The sequence below is a fragment of the Bufo gargarizans genome, chromosome 1, assembly GCF_014858855.1.
Source record: "Bufo gargarizans isolate SCDJY-AF-19 chromosome 1, ASM1485885v1, whole genome shotgun sequence".
NCBI lineage: Eukaryota > Metazoa > Chordata > Amphibia > Anura > Bufonidae > Bufo > Bufo gargarizans.
The window spans coordinates 664,968,483-664,976,968 of record NC_058080.1 but is presented as its reverse complement, the minus strand read 5'-3'; positions in this window follow the sequence as shown (position 1 = coordinate 664,976,968).

The following is an 8,486-nucleotide window of genomic DNA, read 5'->3' as shown; positions in this document are numbered from 1 at the left end:
TGTGTATCTGGTCTATTCCTGTAAATTTTAGGAGTTTTTCATTGCTCTGGTGATATAATTTAAAGTGTCTGGGTATTGTTTTGAGGTTATTCAGGTCTTCTTCCTCTTTACTTTTCTCTATATCACGTATGTGTTCCCTGATTTGTATTCTTAATTCTCTGGTTGTGAGACCTATGTAAATCTTGTCACAGGGACACCTTTTGAATAGGAATAGGAAGAGGCGCATGGTTAACAAAAGAAGACATCGCCGATGTCTTCAAGATGATGCCTGTCCAGGCACAGCTTTGGAAATTTTATGGTATCAAATGGATGGATAAATATTACTTCACGAACAGGTTGACTTTTGGATCCAAAAGTAGTCCATGGTTGTTCGACCAGTTCACGCAAGCACTGCACTAGATTTTGGTTAACCATTGCCACTGCCCAATGGTTATTCATTATCTAGACGACTTTCTTTTGATAGAAGAACCAGGTCATGAGCCCGACAGGCTAGCATCCCTACTGCAACTTTTTTCAAAACTTAACGTTCCAGTCGCAGATTTAAAAACAGAGGGTCCTTCCACGACTGTCACATTTCTGGGCATCGTTCTGGATTCCCTCAAGATGGAAGCAAGGCTTCCGGAAGAAAAGTTGGCAAAAATTAAAGACACCATAACCAAATCAGTAACATCTAATACCCTCACCAAGGCAGATCTGCAGTCCTTATTAGGCTTGTTAAACTTTGCCACGAGAGTCATGCCCCAAGGCAGGGCCTTCATTTCCAGGCTGTTCCCGTTACTTCCCACAGCCGCCAAACAGGACTCTCCCATTCATTTGAATTCACAAGCCTTAGCCGACCTGGCAATGTGGGATAGATTTTTGTCTCAATGGAATGGTGTTTCCGTGTTCATTCCACAATGGAGCCCTGCTTCCCCCACTGTTTTCTTGGAAGCAACCGCTGCAATCTTTGACAGACAGTGGTTCGCTGGTCCTTGGCCACCAGAAATATTGTCAGACGAGGAAGCCCTAAAATCTTCACCATTACTAGAAATTTATCCTATCGTAGCAGCAGCTCAAGTTTGGGGTAGGCACTGGGCTAATTCCCCAGTCGTCTTTATTACAGACAACCAGTCTATAGTTGAAATACTCGCCAAGGGAAGATCCAGATCCCCTCAAATTATGTCTTTTTTGAGCAAGTTGGTCTGGCTTTCAATGGGTTACAATTTCCATTTTTCCTGCAGGCATATCGAGGGCATTAAAAGAACCTGGCGGCAGACGTCCTTTCACGATTTAACTTCCCCGCTTTTTTCCAGGTAATACCAGAAGCGGATCGAACAGGACTAACCCCGCCAGCCTTCCCTACCCTGAAAATGGACTAAATTCCCACATTGCTTTCGCAAAAGATCTCATCCATAGGTTACTGTCAGCCAATACCGCCAGGAACTACGGATCTGCATGGAAAATATTTAACAAATTCTCGCTTTCATATCCAGGGGCCAACACCGATAAAACTACATACATTCTGGCATTTCTGGCTTACTGTCACACGGAGCTTAAGCTTTCCTACAATACCATCTGATTGTATTTGGCTGGAGTCCAGCATTATTTTATGCTCGAGCATCCGGATAGTGCTTCAGTTTTTTCGGCTCAGGTGGTAAAAGCAACCCTCAGGGGTATTCAGAAAAGTTGCAAGGGTTTCACCTCCATTAGACAGCCAGTATACGGCGACCTGTTCAGGAAGCTATCTAATTCACTAAACAGGAATCTTTTTGGGCCATATCCTAGCACCATCATTAAGGCTGCCATGTATTTAAGTTTTTATGGTATTATTAAGACCCGGGGAATTTACCAGCACCTCACTCAGGAATAGAGGATTGACAAAGGACCAATTAGAATGGCAGTTCGATCACTTTGTTCTCCATCTTGTATCTTCCAAAACTTCCCAAACCGGTTCCTCGGTGGCGATTAAATATTTTCAAACCTTCAATGCATGGTGCCCCGTTCAAGTGTTGAAAAAACTTCTCACCGTGTAAGGTGATGCTCCACCTGCTAGTCTTCCATTCAAAAATGGCTCACTCACATCCTCACAGTTCATCTTGCATATCCAATCCTTAGTTTCTGGTTTAGGTTTTGATCCTAATGTCATATCCGGGCATTCCTTCCGAATCGGAGCAGCTTCTGCAGCCTCCAGACATGGGGTGCCCGGGCATGTCATCCGAAAGATGGGTCGCTGGAAATCCTCATGTTTCGTCCTGTCGGGTATTTATTTTACATAAGATATGGAATCATAAAAATATGATTTTTACGAAAAAAAAATAAAAATAAAAATGAAAATTTAATTGGCGGACATATAAACGCCAGTTCTTTTATTGATGAGATCTAAAGTTAATTTGTGCAGCTAATGAAACAGGGTGCAATTAATTATACAAAATATAATTTATTATAAATACAAGCAGAAAACATGGCATACAAATGAATACAAAGATAATATCAAAATTGACCATAAGATGGTGCTCCACCGTTTACAGGCTGACTTAAGTACAATACAATACTACTTCCTTTTATCAAATTATTACCGATTAATATACTGGTAATCAAAATATTATAATGCAACAACAACAACAAAAAAAACAATAGAAATGAATCTGTGGAAAATCCCTTATGCTCAATCAGAGAATATGGCAGTAAGAGACACCTTATAAATACGCCCGTTGACCTAACTACGGATAATAAAATCCGATCAGAGATTTCACTCTGATAGCAATATTACAGAAATTCTAATGATGTGCACGTTCATTAAAATTTCCCATAAAATTATTGTTTTAACACTATAGACCCACTAATAATGGGGTCTCAACTATATGCCAATTGGAGCGATTTATAATTACTGCAAATAAAATAGATTATACATTACCCCTTGCTTTGGGATAAAGAGCTTTTAGAAGGGACCCAGCTTTCCAAGATTCAGATCTATCCCGTCCTGTGGTATGTTCCTGGTGTGTGAAGTGATGCTGATGTATCAATTCCCAAGTGTTCTCCCTGAAGAAGTTCCAAGTGATGTTTGGCTCCAGTCCTCTTTGTCTCAAGTGATTTTTCAAGTGATCTTAGTTTCTTTTTTCTCTCCCCAAAAACTGGTTAGATATCCTAATCCTTATCTATGCCCATCCCCTCTTGGATTAGGGATTTCCAATTAGATAAGGTGGGTGTTACGTATGGTAATCATGGGTATGATGTCATTTAATTGGCATTCCTTCTGCCCATCTACCACTTGATGGCACTGTTGTATCATATAGCAATTTTAGAATTAACATATATATCTGGCTTTATTACACCTCTTAACCTTTGGTCTCTCCCAACTTAAATCAATTAGGAGGTATTCTTTCTGACACTTTAGGATCACTTTCCCAGACATCACTGGATCCATTTTGACAGTCAACAGACCATCTTATTTATGGTCAGATAAGAGAACCATAAACTTCTAGCTTTTGCCCTGGTTTGTATACACCTAATTGTCACAGCTATTTGAATAATGATGTTTGAAATACCCTCAGCTCCTCTGAATAGACCCTTCTTAAGAGAAGAAAACAACAACTTGCTATATCCCCTCAATGAGATACAATACAAAAAGATACATTAATAATGTCTGGTTATAATACTTAATATTGCTTATTATATATGAATCATTAACAAGTTCAAACGCTAAATAAATGCACACAGGAATATATATATATATATATATATATACGAAAAGATACCCATTCCACACCAGATGTGTTTTATGGATGTCTCTTATCAGATCTGGCTTAGCCATGAACACCCATTGTTCCTCAGACTGATATGTTTAGAGAAACCAGTGTTTTTAAGCAATAACCTCTCTTGACCCCGGTATTTGAGACAGTTTATGTGAGACCCATTACATTCTCTTAAGATACCACATCTGTTGGCAATAACTTTTTAAAACAATATACATTGTATGCCAGTGACCATTCCTTCTCTGGCTTATTCCAGCAGAGAGTTTGGCCTCTTAAAGGTAATGTGAATCTCCATTTTGGTTCTAATATTGTCAGACCTTAATGTGCAGATATGAATATGCCCGACAAATCCCCCTTCATTCCAAAATATTCCATAACATGTGAATGCATTTGGAATGTAATAAAGGGCTCTTCATATATTTTCTTCGATGCGTAGACTTGGCTTATAGTGTTCCAACCAGAGCTTGGTTAAAGTTCTTCTGGAGAACCTTATCTAACGCATGACTTGGATGGGACACAAATTCAAACATCCTATAGATCCTGCAAAACAGGATATAAGTTCGATAAAGGTTTGTTTTGATTCTCCATCTCCACATGAATGTTTAATAGGTTCCTTTTCAATGAACCAACTTCAAGTTCCAATGTCTTGATAGAGATGGAATCGGCAACTGTCACACCGGTAGTAATAACAGTGCCCACTATGCCAAAGATTATGGCGGCTACGATTGCAAAAACATGAATCGCTTTGGTCTGTAGAAAACTCTTCTCTGGTCAAGGTCTTCCTTGCTTGTTCCAGGATCTGCGTAATCCGTTCTTGGAAATATCCGATGTGCATCTGATACCAGGATTGGAGCTCCGGCGACAGGATCTCAGACACGTTGAGTTGTTTTCCGACGAAGACACGAGGATCCAGGCTGATGTCGATCTTCTGGGATAGAATCCTCTTGTTCGTCAATATGAACCCCGCGGTGTCCTGTAGCATGATTCCGGATGAAGGACTTGGCATAGCAATCGGCTCAGCGTGGAACTTCTTCCCCAAGATCAGGACGACGTAGATAATGGCAATCATCTTTGATGACATCTTACGCCCCTAAAATATTGTATGACACATATGAGTACATACACTTTTCAACTTTATCCTGCAAGAAAAGAGTTACTAATACCATATACCTCTGATTGGCATAAGTTCTTTTCTTGGACAGAGTAAGTTCTGGTTTCAGAGGTGAGTTAGGAGACATTTTGTTACAGAGGAAACATACATCAGGATGGGTTAGTATGAGTTAAAGATGTACAATAACAGATAACACTTTTTAGTTCATACGATACCAATCCTTATTTCCGTCTTTAGCTGGAACCATAAAGTCTCTTCACCTCTTTTCATCCAACTCCTTCAATCTCTCGAAGTCGCTGCACTAGGGTGACAAACACGTAGCTGATTAATGTGCACCCATTTTTCAATAAACTCATCCCCCTTAGGGATTTTGATCTTGTAGACCACTGGAGATAATTTGTCAGTGATGACATAGGGACCTTTCCAGGAAGGTAGGAATTTTCTCTCCTTCACTTGATCCCGAGCGAAGTTATAGAGATATACCCGATCGGAAATTTGATACTCCTTCTGTGTAGTCTTCAGATCGTAGTATGTCTTAGCACTCATTGCGGCTTTCTCTATATTCTTCTGTGCGAACGCAAAAGCATGCTGAAGGTGCTTGCGTAAATTTTCCACATACTGATGCGATGTTGTAGCATTGATCAAGTTATGGTCCGTTGTTCTGTAAAGTAAATGCTGGGGTAACACCATCTTCCTTCCCGTGATCATCTCGAAGGGAGAAAGCTTAGTTGCTGCGCTTGGGGTGGCTCTGATGGCCATAAGCACTAAAGGCAACTTGACATCCCAGTCCTTACCAGATTCATTGACAAACTTTTTCAGGATGTTTACAATGGACTGGTTGTAACGTTCTACTCCACCACTAGAGGCTGGTCGATAAGCTATATGTAGCTTCCTCTTTACCCCCAGGATTTCCCACATCTTTGTCATCACCTCACTGGTGAAGTGACTTCCACGATCGGATTCAATGCGCTGGGGAAGACCAAATCTAGAAAATACGTGGTTAATGAGCAGAGATGCACATACGCTTGAACTGCATGTTTTGCAGGGCAAACATTCCACCCATTTGGTGAACAGACAAGTTACGGTTAACATATACTTGTTTCCTTTTGATGAGGTTGTTACTGGTCCAATGAAGTCAATTTGGATGTCTGACCATGGCATGGACATCCCCCTTTTCATCAGCGGTGCCCGATGAGTGGGTCCTTGTGGCTGGAATTGAGGGCAGATTAGACATCCCTGACAATATGTTCGCACATCTTGTAACATATGTGGCCAGTAAGCGTAGTCCCGTAGTAACTCGTACGTTATTTTCTCACCTCGATGACCAGCGGTTGGGGCATCATGTGCATGTTGCAACATCAGACCTCGGTATGCTGCAGGTACTACCCATTGTGTGATACCGTTCTTCGAGGTCCTTATCAGTAATCCATCCTGTAATGAGAATTGGGACTTACCTTTCATCAAAATTCGTAACTCCTCGTTATCCATACAGTCTTCCGTGGTTATGGGACAGTTGTGTGGATCCTCAATGTACTTATAAAAGAGACCAATAATCGGATCCCCCTTTTGGCTCGCAATGAGATCTTCACTAGGGGAATCTTGGCTCCACTGTGCCACATTGGCTTCAGCTCCCTTTTGGGCCTGACTCCTTGTCATAGCATCCACTTGGATAGTTCCCATGAGGTCGTCAACAGTCAAAGACTTCTCCGTCAATGGCTGCTTGCTTGGCAAGGGAATCTGCTAGGTCATTCCCCTCTTTATCCATGCCTGGATACTTTGAATGACCTCTTACCTTCTTCCAATAAACGATAAGACTGTGGACGGTAACCATCTCATCAATTTTACAAAACATCTTACCATGCTTTACTGGCTTGTTATTGCTTCTCATCATGTCGGATCTTTTCCATCCGGGAAAGTACTCCACAAAGCTGTTACGAACATAATCAGAATCTGTGATGATTACAAACTCCTTAATATCATATTCGATAGCCATTTGTACGGCTTTGTACACAGCAGTAAGTTCTGCAACCTGGCTGCTTTTAGAACCAATTTTGTATCCAACGGATACATCTAGGAATGTATTATTCCACACGACTCCAATACCTGCAACCAATGTACGTTCGGATCCTTCATCGGCGTGGAAGGAACAGCCGTCTACATACACACATGGTAACGATTTGCAGTACTCCTCTTCATAAGATTTATATGGTGATGATGATTGTTCCTCCAGGAAATCATTTTCCGTTGTCTCACCTTTACGTTCCGTATTGGTACAGTCATGGAGTTCTGCTAATCCCTGAGCAACTGGGTTTTTATTATTTTGTTTGTACCTGATCTCCAATGGCCATCCCATTAAGGACATTGTCCAGGCGGTTATCCTGCTGTTTGACAAGTTTCCATCTCTTATACGATCACTCTGCAAGTATTGCAGTGGCTGGTGTGCGGTCTCCACAATGATCCTTTCGCCTTGGATAAAACTCCTAAAATATTGCAAAGCCCATACAGTTGACAATAATGCTTTTTCACAGCTATTGAATTTTACCTCTACCGGTGACAATGACTTGCTGGCATAGGCGATGATCTTGTTTCGGTTTTCCTGTTTTTGGAAAAGAACTGCACTTATGCTTTTATCAGTGAAACCTGTTTCCACGAAGAAAGGTTTTCCCCCTTCTGGATAAGCAAGGCATGGAGCCTGGATAAGTTTGGCCTTGAGCTCAGTTACAGCTTGCTCATGACGCTCGCTCCATTCCCATTTTACTCCTTTCTTTAGCAACTGTAAAAGAGGTTTTGTAATTTCGGCATAATTATCTATGAACTTACGTGAGTAGTTCATCATACCCAGGAATGATCTCAACTCCTTGAGATTTGTAGGAGATTTTGTCTTGGTCACTGCTTCCACCTTCTTTTTCTGTGGGTTAATTCCATCCGCAGTGACTTCATGACCTAGGAAATTAACCTTGGTCCGACACCATTGAGCCTTCTGTAAAGAAAGTTTTACACCTGCTTTCCTCAGCTGGGTTAGTACATGCCTCAACTCCTGAATATGTTCCTCAAAAGTTGTACTTTTGATCAGGATGTCATCCACATAGGATAAGGTACCTCGTTCAGCGGCATCAGGCATTGCCTTATGCATGAACACTGCAAACTCATGGCCCGCATTTATGTACCCGAAGGGCAATCGGGTCCATGCATACTGTCGTTTGCCAAATGTAAAGGCCAGTTTGTACTGATCCCTTTCATCTATCTTAATCGTCCAATATCCTTGTGCACAGTCAAGGGCAGTGAAGATTTTGGATCCTTGTATTTGTGCCAAACTTTGGTCAATATATGGCACGGGCCATCCGGACATATAAACACGTTTGTTCAACTGTCTTAGGTCCGAGCAGAGACGAAATTGACCATTAGGTTTGAGGACTCCAAGTATCGGATGATTGAATGAACTGTGTACTGGACGGATGATACCCCTTTCCTCCAAGTTCTTGACGATTTCCGATAGTGACTCGTAAGCCGCCAGCGGAAGTCGGTATTGTTTGACAAAAACAGGGGGTGCATCGGGATCTGTTTGGATTCTTGTAACGTGTAGGTTTGTTTCCCCACAGTCATAAGAATCCTTGGCAAACATCTCCTGGAACTCTGCGAAGAGC